General features: G+C 54.4%; 1 protein-coding gene across 11 annotated transcripts in view; it reads right to left on the bottom strand.

Moving 5' to 3' along the window:
* The window catches only part of lingo1a (leucine rich repeat and Ig domain containing 1a), a 369,834-nt gene that overhangs the window by 60,385 nt on the left and 296,516 nt on the right, over positions 1 to 12,933 (bottom strand). For 9 of the 11 annotated variants that reach the window (XM_052042518.1, XM_052042514.1, XM_052042519.1 and 6 more), the window contains one exon: positions 11,366 to 11,454. The exons of the other annotated variants lie outside the window; for them this stretch is intronic. The gene's annotated coding sequence lies outside the window, so the exon portion shown is untranslated. The remainder of the gene's footprint in view (positions 1 to 11,365; positions 11,455 to 12,933) is intronic. 11 annotated transcript variants of the gene reach the window in all.

The following is a 12,933-nucleotide window of genomic DNA, read 5'->3' as shown; positions in this document are numbered from 1 at the left end:
GGTCCCCTTCCAATCGACTCTGGCCAACTCCTCTCTCAAGCCTCTGTGGTTCCCTTTACTCAACTGTAATACCGATACATCTGATTTCAGCTTCTTCCTCTCAAACTGCAGGGTGAATCCTCTCATATATGATCACTGCCTCCTGAGGGTTCCTTCACCAGCTCCCTCATCAGGTCAGCCTCATCAAATCCAGAATAGCCTGTTCCCAGTGGGCTCCACCACAAACTGCTCCAAAAAGCCATCTCGTAGACATTCCACAAATTCCTTTTCTTGTCCACTACCAACCTGATTTTCCCAGCCGATCCGCATATTGAAGTCCCTCGTGATCACGGTAACATTGCCCTTCTCACATGCCTTTTCTATCCCGAGTCCGACAACAGTGGGGAAGAAGCTGTTCTTGAGTCTGGATGTCGGGCTTTCTAAGTAAGGTGGACTGGATGGAAGGAAGTGCGGACCTGTGATGGACTGGGCAGTGTTTCCCACTCTCTGCAGCCCCCGTCGGTCCAGAGCAGAGCAGGCTGAGGTACAACCTGTCAGGGTACTTTCTGTGGTGCACGTGCAGAAATCGGAGAGAATCCTCGTGGACACGCCGAATCTTCTCAGCAAGGACACTCGCTGATGCACCGTTCTGATCACAGCCATCAGTACGGAGGGACCGGAGAGGTTGCTGGTGATGCGGAAGCCGAGCAACTTGAAACTGTCGACCAGCCCTACAGCAGCTCTGCTGATGAGGATGGGGTTGTGTACACCCACTGCTTCCTCACATCAGCAAGCAGCTCTTTCATCTTGCTGACGTTGAGGGCCAAGTTGTTGTTCTGGCACCAACACAAGCCTTGTGATCCCCTTCCTGTACTCTTTCTCATCATTGTCGATCCGGCCGATAACAGTGGTGTGTTCGGTGAACTTAAAGCTGGCGCTGTACCTGGCCATGCAGTCATGGGTACACAGGGAGCAGAGCAGGGGACTGAGACACAGCCCTGGGGAGAACTGGGGGGCAGGGGGGGTGGCAATGAAATGTTACATCCAATTCTGACTGACTGACGCCTGCTGGTCAGGAAGTCTAGAAGCCAGTTACAGATGGGAGCCCCCAAGGCCAAGGTCCAGGAGTTTACAGATGGGATTGTGTGTTGGTGCAGTGTGGAGGGGTATTACTCTGTGTCTAATCTGGCTTGTTGGCCTTTGGCAGTGTGATGTGCCGCAGGTGATTTGCTCCTTTGTTGGATTCGGTCTTTCGGGCTCATTAGGAGTGGAATCAATGGTCTCCTGACTTTGACTGATTTGCTGCTGTTGCAAAGGCAACACTGCTGAGAAACTCCCATCCTGAGAGTCAGAGAGCCAGGTGACTCAGTGGCATCGATGGAAGGTACGGCATCAAGAACCCATGCTGGAAGTGTCCATTTGGGAGCAGTGGTTTCCAGGGTCCTGGGCGGAGGGGAGAGAGGAGTTCACCAAGTGCACTGAGAATGTGCAGGAGGGGTGCTCAAATCAGGGAGCAGGTTGCAGTGAAACACAACCAATCAGGGAGCAGATTGCAATGAAACACAACCTGTCAGAGAGCAGATTGCAGTAAAAGATATCCAACCAGGGAGCAGATTAGAGTAGAAAACAACCAATCAGGGTGAAAAGCAGGCAAATGTGGATTGGAGTTAATCAAAGATACAAGTCAGGACGTGAGTGAGGTTTCTGAAACGTGACGGACGTCCACACTCAGCTGCTGTGTCGGGGGCACTTGGCATTTCCCAGATCAGTCTCTGCGCTGCAGCCCTTGTTCCCACTGTGGTGAATGGAGGATGTCATGCTTCTCCATCGGGCACAGGTGGGGACAGGGAGGGGCAGGGACAGGGACTGGGAGATGTGTCTGTTGGGAGCCCCTCGAGACAGAGGTCGCTGATGAATTGAACCAAAGTGTGCTCCGAATCCGAATCCGAATCAGGTTCATTATCACTGTCGTGACATTTGTTGTTTTGTGGCAGCAGTACAGTGCAAAACATAAAAGTCTATAAATTACCAAAATAAATACTGCAAGTAAAGGAATAATGAGGTCGTGCTCATGGGTTCATGGACCATTCAGAAACCTGATGGCGGAGGGGAAGAAGCTGTTCCTGAAACGTTGAGTGTGGGTCTTCAGGCTCCTGTACCTCCTACCCGATGGTAGTAACGAGAAGAGGGCATGTCCCGGATGGTGAGGGTCCTCAGTGATGGATGCTGCCTTCTTGAGGCACCGCCTCTTGAAGCTGCCCTCGATGGTGGGGAGGGTTGTGCCCGTGATGGAGCTGGCTGAGTCTGCAACCCTCTGCAGCCTCTGTCGATCCTTTGCATTGGAGCCTCCATACCGGGCAGTGATGCAACCAGTCAGAATGTTCTCCACCGTACATCTGTAGAAACTTGCAAGAGCCTTTGGTGACATGCCGAATCTCCTCAAACTCCTAATGAAACAGAGCCACTGGCGTGCCTTCTTTGTGATTGCATCAATGTCCAAAATAAGTCCCCTGAGATGTTGACACCCAGGAACTTGAAGCTGTTCACCCTTTCCGCTGTTGACCCTCAACGAGGACTGGTGTGTGTTTTCCTGACTTCCCCTTCCTGAAGTCCATCATCAGTTCCTTGGTCTTGCTGACATTAAGTGTGAGGTTTTTTTTTGGCATCACTCAACCAGCTGATCTATCTCACTCTGTATGCCTCCCCGTCGCCGTCTGACGGTCTGTCAACAACAGTGGTGTCATTGGAGAATTTATAGATGGCGTTTGAGCTGTGCCTAGCCACATAGTCATGAGTGTCGAGAGAGTAGAGCAGTGGGCTAAGCACGCATCCTTGAGGTGTGCCTGTGTTGATTGTCAGTGAGGAGGAGATGTTGCTACTGATCCGCACTGACTGTGGTCTCCTGATAAGGAAGTCGAGGATTCAGTTGCAGAAGGAGGTACAGAGGCCCAGATTTTGAAGGATTTTGAAGCTTGTTGATTAGTACTGAGGGGATGATGGTGTTGAACACTGAGCTGTAATCGTTAAACAGCAGCCTGACGTATGTTTTGCTGTTGTCCAGGTGCTCCAAAGCCGAATGGAGAGCCAGTGAGATTGCATCTGTTGTAGACCTGTTGTGGTGGTAGGTGAATTGCAGTGGGTCCAGGTCCTTGCTCAGGCAGGAGTTAATTCTAGCCATGACCAAGCTCTCAAAGCACTTCCTCACAGTAGATGTGCTACTGGGTGATAGTCATTGAGGCAGCTCGCCCTGCTCTTCTTGGGTATTGGAATTATTGCTGTCCTTTTGAAGCAGGTGGGAACCTCCGACTGCAGCAGTGAGAGGTTGAAGATGTCCTTGAACACACCAGCCAGCTGGTCAGCACAGATTTTCAGTACCTGGCCAGGTACAGCGTTGGGGCCTGACGCCTTGGGAAAGTTCACCCTCTTGAAGGATGTTCTGATGTTGGCCTCTGAGACAGAGATCAGAGGGTCGCCAGATTTGCACAGGTGTAGTGTTATTCTCCCTTTCAAAACGTGCATAAAAGGCGTTGAGCTCATCGGGCAGTGAAGCATCACTGCCATTTATGCTGTTAGGTTTCGCCTTACAGGAAGTAATGGCGTGAGGCAGGAGTCAGCACTGATGGTCTGAGCAGTTGTACTGGGCCCTGGAGAAGGAACAGCGGAGTGAGAGGACATGCTCCATCCTGGCATCTGATCAATTGAGGAGCATTGACTGCTAGCAGTGGGCACCTGCCCAAACACCTCGGCTGTGAGTTGACAGATTTCGATTCGTCAGAGGTGTCAATATAGATTCACAGGAAATCTGCCAATCATGATCGTGTTGGAAAACTCAAATCCAAACCGCACTTGTTCATCCATTTTATTGACGTTCTGCTCCTCTCTGTGTGACTATCTACAGCGCTGTAATGGCTGAAGGTCTCCTCTTTGTGGTCCTGGCTTGGCTTTGTTGTCCACTCACCATGGAGATTCTCTCCTATCTGCAGCCCTTTGTCAGCTCCCACCCCTCTCGCTACTTCCTCTCCCCCCTCCACCATCTGCCGATCACCCCTCCTCACCCGGATCCGCCCAGCTCCTGCCCCATTCCTCCCCTCACCTCACTGTACTCGCCACCTCCCCTCTACCTTTCAGTCCTGGTGAAGGGTCTTGAACCAAAGCACCGACTGTCCATTCCCCTCCACAGACGCCACCTGACCCGCTGAGTTTCTCCAGCGTCTTGTTTTTTGACCAAGGATACAGTAATGCCGACTGTTACATGACGCTGTAAGATCTGGTCTCCTGTGACTGTGTTCTCACAGATGCTTCACGTGAGGTGACCTGTGAGCTTTCTCCACGGCCCCTGTTCCAAGGGTCCCTGCTGATCCCTGCAGCGGTCCAACACCTCACCCCACGGCCAGAGATAAACAGTGGAATTCCGCCCGGCCACAGCTTCGGACATTGTTGCAGTAGTATCCCAACTTGTTACAAAGGTAAATGAGGCGGTCTGGCCCGGTCAGATGGTCAGTGTATTCAGTGACCACCTGATCCTTTTGTCCTCCCACCAACCCCAGCCCTGCTCCAGCTGACCACAGCCATTCCCATCCCACGGGTCCCCACTGGGAATCATTCAGTTCGGGAAACTGTAGATTTGAACAAACGTTGAGCTGAGAACGTTGGACAGTACGGCACAGGACGGGCCCTTCGGCCCACTATGTCTGTGCTAACATTGATGCCCACTCACGGTGCGTGTCCCTGCTTTCTCCGCCTGTGCGTGTGTCGGGCTGCAGCCCCCCAACCCTGCTCCTGGCTGCTGCCACCTGTGCAATGTGAGGGGACGGCAGCAGAGGCCACTTGGCCCCTCTCATACTGCTAGGCTCTTCAGTCAGACCAAGGCTGATCCTCTCCCTCCGCACTGTGTCTCTGCACCATCTCCACATTCCCTATTCCTGAACACCCAGACGTCGGCTTCTACCTTGACTATGTCCGGTGGAAGTAGACTCAGTGGAGGCTGCTGGGGTGTAGAGGTGAGACCGGACCCAACAGGGCCTTGGGTGAGCCCAGCCACAGCCCCAGGACGTCCCCTGTACTCCAGGCCCAGGCCGAGGTGGGGAGGGGAGGGAGGGAAGGGGAAGGGAGGGGAGGAGAGGGGACTGCAGGAAGTAGGGGAGGGGTGCGGAGGAGGGAGGGGAGGGGAGTGGAGGAGGGAGCGGAGGGGAGGGGAGGGGACCTGCTGTGGATCCACAGTCCATCCCCGCCTGAGTGTTCACCGTGAGACACACCTTTCCCACTCCGAGGGTGAACTGGCACCTGTGGTCACCCCCGCCCCATCCTGAGCCCACCGTGTGTGGTCACCCCACCCCTTGTGTTCACCCCTCCCCCCACCCTGAACCCAACCCCCGCGGTCACCCTTCCTCCCATCCTGAGCCAACCCCGTGGTCACCCCGCTTCCCCCAGCCCATGTGGTCAGACCCACACCCCGGTGTCCGCCACCCATTCCCCACCTGCCACCCCAGTGACCTCTCTTCTGGGGCCAAGCTGCCAACCCTGTCCATGTTGTACTATGGGTTCCTTCTCACTGGAAGTGAATTGAATGTCGAGCTGTGTGTAACACACACCCTGCACCCTGCAGACATTAGTCCATCTGCTGCAGGAACTCAGCAGGGCAGAGCAATGGACAGTCCCTTCACCCGGACACCATCACAGTCACTGCCCGACCCTCTCAGTCCCTCCAGCAGTTTATGTGTTTCTCCAGATCCCAGTGGCTGCCATCTCTGGTGAGTCCATCTGCAGTGTCCGTATCTGAACCCCGGGCTGGAGGTGAAGGATCGGTGCCCCGTGTTCACCCTGCATGGCCTGAGGTCTCTGCTGCCTCCCCGTGCGTTCCACCTCAAGGTGTGTTGTAACCGGTTCAGAGACCTGATCCACAGGGATCAGAGAACAAGCACAGATCAACCTGTACACAGCAAGCTCCCACCACCGCAGCAGTGGTAATCGGATAATCTGCCCGGTTAACCGAAGGACTGTCCTGCCCTGAACGTGTGACCTGTCACACCCACCTGAGCAGGCTGACAAGGCCACTGTGCAGGAACAGTATCGTCAACACCGTGGCACTCCCTTGGTACTGTGCCGGGCTACGACCTCGGATCCAGAACCCACCCCCCCCCTCCGGGCAGCGTCCCTGCCACCTCCGACCTCTGACCTCTGACCCCTGACCTCGGATAGTACCGGGCTGTTGGTCCGTGGTGCTCAGAGCTGAGAGTGGCAGCCATCGCTGACCCTGGGGTTCGACCTCTGTGAGCTGGGACTGGCTCACACGGGACACCGGCCACACCTGCCCAGGTGAGACAGCCTGTAGCAGGCAGTGACCATCTCCGTCAGCCTCACGAGGACTGTGCAATCCGCCAGCAGACTGCTCCATGCCACTCAACGGATGCCTTTAGTCAGTGTGAAGGCAGGAAGTGCCAGAGTCACAGAGTCACAGTGCAATACAGCACGGATACAGGCCCTTCGGCTCAACCAGTCCATGCCGACCACGGTGCCCACCCAGCTAGTCCCAATTTCCTGCGTTCGGCCCCATCCCTTCAAACCCTGCCCCTCCATGTACCTATCCAAGTGCTTCTTAAATGACCCTGTTGTACCTGCCTCACCTACTTCCTCTGGCAGCTCGTTCCATACACTCACCACCCTCTGTGGAAAAAGTTCCCCTCAGGTCCCTTTTAAACCTTTCCCCTCTCACCCTGAACCTATGCCCCCTAGTTCTGGACTCCCCGACCCTGGGGAAAGGACTGTTACCGTCCACCTTATCTCTGCCTCTCATAATTTTAAACTCTTCTATAAGGTTGCCCCTCATTCTCTACGTTCCAAGGAATAAAGACTCAGCCTGTCCAACCTCTCCCTGTAACTCAGGCCCTCGAGTCCTGGCAACATCCACGTAAATCTTCTCTGCACTCTTTCCAGTTTAACCTCGTCTTTTCTATAGCAGGGCAACCAAAACTGTTCACAGTGCTCCAAGTGTGGCCTCACCAACGATGTATACAACTGCAACATAATGTCCCAGCTCCAATCCTCAATGTCACGACTGATGAAGGCCAGCATGCTAAACACCTTTTTCACCACCCTGTCTACCTGTGACACTGGTTTCAACAAACTATGCACTTGCACTCCTAGGTCAGTGGGACCTACCATTCATAGTACAAATCCTACGCTGGTTTGATTTTCCAAAATGCATCACCTCAAACTTCTCTGTATTGAAATCCATTTGCCACTCCTCAGCCCACTTCCCTAACTGGTCAAGATCCCCCTGTAATCTACAATAACCTCCTTCACTATCAACAACACCTCCTAATTTTGTGTCATCCGCAAACTTACTGATCAAGCCTTGTGCATTCACATCCAAATCATTGATATAAATAACCAATAACAAGAGTCCCAACACCGACGCCTGCGGCACACCACTGGTCGCCGGTCTCCATTCTGAGAAACAACCTCCAACCACGACCCTCTGCTTCCTACCTCCGAGCCAATGTTGAATCCACCTAACTCGCTCTCCCTGGATGCCATGGGACCCAACCTTCCAGATCCACCTACCATGCGGATGTGCAAGAGGCCAGAGATTATCTCCCTGAGTCACAAACGACCTCTGTTCCTGCAGTGCTCCTGACACTGTTTATAAATGGGATCAAGGGAGGTCAACAGGGCAACAGATTTTGTTCTTTTGGTGGCACTGTTCACAATCTGGGACAGTGCCAGTGCAGTGCAGGGCTGTCAACCACCCCTCCCACAGTGCAGGGCTGTCAACTGCACCCCTCCCACAGTGCAGGGCTGTCAACCACCCCTCCCACAGTGCAGGGCTGTCAACTGCACCCCTCCCACAGTGCAGGGCTGTCAACCACCCCTCCCACAGTGCAGGGCTGTCAACTGCACCCCTCCCACAGTGCAGGGCTGTCAACCACCCCTCCCACAGTGCAGGGCTGTCAACTGCACCCCTCCCACAGTGCAGGGCTGTCAACCACCCCTCCCACAGTGCAGGGCTCTGTCAACTGCACCCCTCCCACAGTGCAGGGCTGTCAACTGCCCCCCTCCCACAGTGCAGGGCTGTCAACCACCCCTCCCACAGTGCAGGGCTGTCAACTGCACCCCTCCCACAGTGCAGGGCTCTGTCACCTCCACCCCTCCCACAGTGCAGGGCTGTCAGCTGCCCCCCTCCCACAGTGCAGGGCTCTGGGCTCTGTCAACTGCACCCCTTTTTTTTACAAACGTTTATTTGCTGAAAGCACTAACAAAGGACATCCAGTGTCAAAAATACTCCACGAATTCAGAAAGTAGAAGAAAAACTATGCAAACTACAGAACGAATAACGCGAACTAACACCCACTCAACGCACATTCAACACTTCAGACAAGAATCGCATTCTCACCGTCCACGACACACGTGATCCCAAGGGGCCCACCGAGCGCAGAACTCAACCAGGGTGCCCACGGAGACCGCGTGCTCCCTTTCCAAGGACACCTGTGTGCGGACGTAAGCCCGGGAGATGGGCAGGCAGGCAGACCGGCCAGAACCCTTGGCCGCCCACAGTACAGCCCCTCCCTCAGTGTGACAGTACCACTGGAATGGGAGATGAATCACAACACAAGGCTGCTGGGTCAACCTGAAACTCTTCGAGCTGAGAAGCCCCGCTCACTAATTGTTGGAATGGACCTTCCTGGGGAGGGAGTTGTGACACTCTCTGCCTGTCTACCTGAGGGCTGATTTCCTTTCTTTGATAAGGCACTGAGCTTCTTGCATTAATTTTAAATTCATTCCAAGTCACAAGCTCCTGCTGCATGTCTTTAGACAGGAAATGACTCCAAGGCATTGCATCAATTTATCTCAATCCAGAACTCCTCTGAGTGACGTGGACAGAGGGAATGTAGAGCGGCAGTGGGAGGGGCAGGGGTGGGGAGGCAACGGGAGGGTGGGTGGGCAGACACAAAGGGAGGGAGAGAGAAAGAGAGTGGGGAAAGAGAGGGAGGGAGACGGAGGGAGAGGGAGGGAGAGGCTGAGCGAGGGAGGGAGGTGGAGAGTGGGGGAGGGGGAGAGGGAGAGAGAGGGAGAGGGAGTGGGGGAGATATAGAGGGGGGAGAGGGAGAGAAGGAGGGAGAGAAGGAGGGAGAGAGGGAGGGAGAGAGGGAGGGAAGCAGACATGGTGAATGTGACCCTATGATGACGTGAGGAGCGGTGGGTCTGGTGCTCGAGGAGGAGGACGTTACAGGGCAGTGGAGGAAAGAACAGAACTGTGGGACTGAGAATGGCCACCAACGAGCCAGCAGGGAAGAGATGGGCCGAATTCCTTCTGTTTCTCGAAGTTCCACGTTTACCTGGATGACCAACTATTTCAGTCACTTCACTGGCTGTCGGATGTCTGGGACATCCTGAGCCCTCGGCAAATGTGAGGAGCACCCGGTCCACTGGAGTCTTGCCTCCTGTTCCTGGCGCGGTGTTCTACCCCTCTCCCATCCATGTGTCCCTCCCCATCCCTGTCCCCCTCTCCATCCCTCTGGCCCTCCGCCATCCCTGTGCCCCTCCCTCCCTCTCTCTGCCCCTCCCTCACGTCCCTGTGCCCCTCCCTCGCCCCATTGCCTGTTCCCCTGCTCGGGGTCTGAGGGACCCAGTGAGCTGTCGGTCTCAGAGGATAAAACACCCATTTGCTGCACGTCACTCGGTTCATTAATTAAAGTAAATAACCAACTATTAGCAGTGTTAAATATTCATGGTAGAACTGCTTCTCCAAGTCACGTCCCGATCCCGTGCTAATTGGCAGCAGAGGCTCCGGTCCCCAGGAACGGTTCTGTTCCCCACTGGAGCCAGGGCCCCAGAGACGTGGGGTAGGCACGGATCCCAGGGACGGATCCCCAGGCACAGATGCCACCCCCCCCCCCCCCCCCCCACCGGGCTCCACACCAGACCCCTCCTCACCTGTTGAACATTGATCTCCAGTGCCAGGTAACCCACACCCCGTGTTCCTTTCCACTCCTGATCCACCCAGGTTCTCTCCCCCCCTCCCTCCTTCTATCCAAGACCTCCCCAGCTCCCCGTTCCCCAGTTCCTATCCCCTCTCCACCCACTGCACCTGCCCAGCACCCACACACAACCCCACGGTTCCGGTCCACATCCCTCCCTTACCTGGCTCCTCCCACCTTCCTTCCTTTATCGGATTCCATCATCTACAGCCCTTTGTTGTCTCCACCAATCACGTCCCAACCTCTCTCTCTGGCCCCGCCCCTCCCTCCCACCTAGGGTCCATCTGCCCATCAACCCCTCCTCACCTGGACCCACCTGTCACCTGCCAGCCCCTGCCTCACCCCTCACCTCTTTACACCGGATACCTCCCCGCCGGAGAAAGAGTGCAGAGGAGATTTACGAGGATGTTGCCAGGACTGGAGGGCCTGAGTTATAGGGAGAGGTTGGCCAGGCTGGGTCTTTATTCCTTGGAATGTAGGAGAATGAGGGGCGACCTTAAAAAGGTTTATAAAATCATGAGGCATAGATAAGGTGGTAACAGTCTTTTCCCCAGGGTAGGGGAGTCCAAAACTAGGGGGCATAGGTTTAGGGTGAAAGATTTCCACGCAGAGGGCAGTGAGTGTGTGGAACGAGCTGCCAGAGGAAGTGGTTGAGGCAGGTACAACAGGATCAGTTAAGAAGCACTTGGATAGGTACATGGAGGGGTGGGTCTCAGAGGGATATGGGCTGAGCGCAGGATAGGGAACAGTGACAGACCGACGGAGACATTGCCTGTGGTGCGTGGTGTGTGTACCCAGTGCTGACCTCTGACAGGTCACTGAAGACACACAGTCCAGGGACAACCACCGGGAGAGGCACCGACCTCTTTCTGTCCCCAGTGACTCCTGTGTGGTGAAACCACTTCCCCCCACACTGTCACTGGAGGCCAATCCCTCAATAACAATGCCCACCCTTCAGCTGACCTCAGGATGTGCCAACAGTTACAATGTGGACTCTGCTAGGAGCCCAGAAGCCATTGCTCAGCAGCAGGTTAACACCCTGGCCAGGTGGACCCAGCTCTGGCTCCGTGCACAGATTCATAGAGTCACACAGCATGGAAACAGGCCCTTCGGCCCAACTGGTCCATGCTTACCAAAGGGCCTGTTTCTGCGCTGTGTGACTCACCTCAGCAATGGAGAACTTTCTCCAAAGAAGTTACGGAAACAGACGTGTCCTTTCCCCCGGTACCCTCTGACCGTTCTTCACTAATTAAATGCACTGTTCTCCAGTACGGTGAGTCCCCCACACCGTTCCCCCAGTGCCCTGCACGTACCCACAACTGACACAGTGGCTCCAGCGAGGTGATTAACCGCAAGCAATGGCAGTGACAGACACTGCAGGTCTGCAAGGTGGAACAAGTCACACTGACCTGCGCTGAATGTTGGCCAACAGCTGGTATCTTCGGCTCCACGTAGGTGGCCTCTGCTCCCGAGGACAATGAACGATTGCAAACATATACTGAAAGAGAATGGGACACAGAATCAGATGGGGATCTGGGAACTGCATCTGCCATCCTGTCTCCAGGCACAGCCCGATCCCAGCCCTACGCTTTCTCCAATCCTCCTCTTGGGAATGGCTGCCAACTGTGGATGGACCAAGTTCCAGCTGCGCTCAGATCCCCAGACCTGGAGAGACACGAGGGACAGCGGACGGTGGAATGTGGAGGAACTCAGCGGGTCGAGCAGCATCTGACCCAGTGTTCCTCCAGCTTCTTACTTGTTGCTGAATAATTTATGTTAATGTAAGTTTCTGTTAACTTATGTTTGTCCTGGTCTGGTGATGTGCTGAGCTGAGGCTGTACAGAGCTCTTTCGTGGCATTTGTACCCTGTGTGTGTAAGGCTATGACAACAATAAACTTGAACTTGATCTTGAACATAGCTGATCAGAATAATCTCCAAGCTCCAACCCGGCTGTGAACACTCACTCTTCCCACTGTGATCCAGGATGTGCTGCTGGGAACGGCCGTGCGGACAGATCCAACGTGGAGATCTCTGGGGAAGGGTAGGGACTCGGGCCGGCACAGCATTGTGAATGGCTTCTCTCTGTGCCTTCTGTGAGGGGCTGGCACAGCACACCGTCCCTTCCTTCCTCAGACCGTGACGTCATCCAAACGTTTCTTCAGCACAGATTAATGACTTCGAACTACTTATCACTTTCAGCTGTTTCATCGAACGTTTTCATTTTTATTCCTCTAAATGTTCTAATAAATTTTGGAAGTGATATATTTCAACGTTATCATCTTTAAGCATTTCTGGATACCTGACATTTGGAAATGGTTAGAAATGTTTGTGGGTGGGGTTTGCCAGCAGTCAAGGCTTTCAGAGGTGTTTGGGGGCGGGGCTTCAGTCAGGAGGCCCTGCCCACAGGCCACACTGCTGGAGTTTGAGATACTTTGGGTGAGTAACGCTGGCCTTTCACACCCAGACCGGCCAAGGAGGGAGGTGCTCAACTCTTGGTGCTGATTCAGGGCTGTTCTTGACAGGTGAGGGTGTGCGCAGTTCTGGTCGCCCCGTTACAGGAAGGATGTGGGGGCTTTGGAGAGGGTGCAGAAGAGGTTCACCAGGGTGCTGTCTGGATCAGAGGGCATGAGCTATAAGAAGAGGTTGAACAAACCTGGGTCGTTCTCTCTGGAGCGGCGGAGGCTGAGAGGAGACCTGATAGAGGTTTATAAAATTATGAGAGGCACAGGTAGAGTAGACAGTCTTTTTTTCCAAATGTCAAAAACTAGAGGGCACAGGTTGAAGGTGAGAGGGAAGAAGTTTAAAGGAGATTTACGAAGCAATTCTTTTACACAGCGAGTGGTGGGGGTGCTTGGAATTGAGGAGAGGCATAGACAGGGGAGACAGCCAGAGTCTTTTCCCCAGGGTAGAAATGTCAAATACTAGAGGACACACACTTAAGGTGAGGGGGGGAAGTTTAAAGGAGATGTGCGGGGC

Source organism: Pristis pectinata, chromosome 32, assembly GCF_009764475.1.
Source record: "Pristis pectinata isolate sPriPec2 chromosome 32, sPriPec2.1.pri, whole genome shotgun sequence".
Lineage (NCBI taxonomy): Eukaryota > Metazoa > Chordata > Chondrichthyes > Rhinopristiformes > Pristidae > Pristis > Pristis pectinata.
The sequence above is the reverse complement of the archived record's forward strand: the minus strand, read 5'-3'. Positions and strand labels throughout refer to the sequence as shown.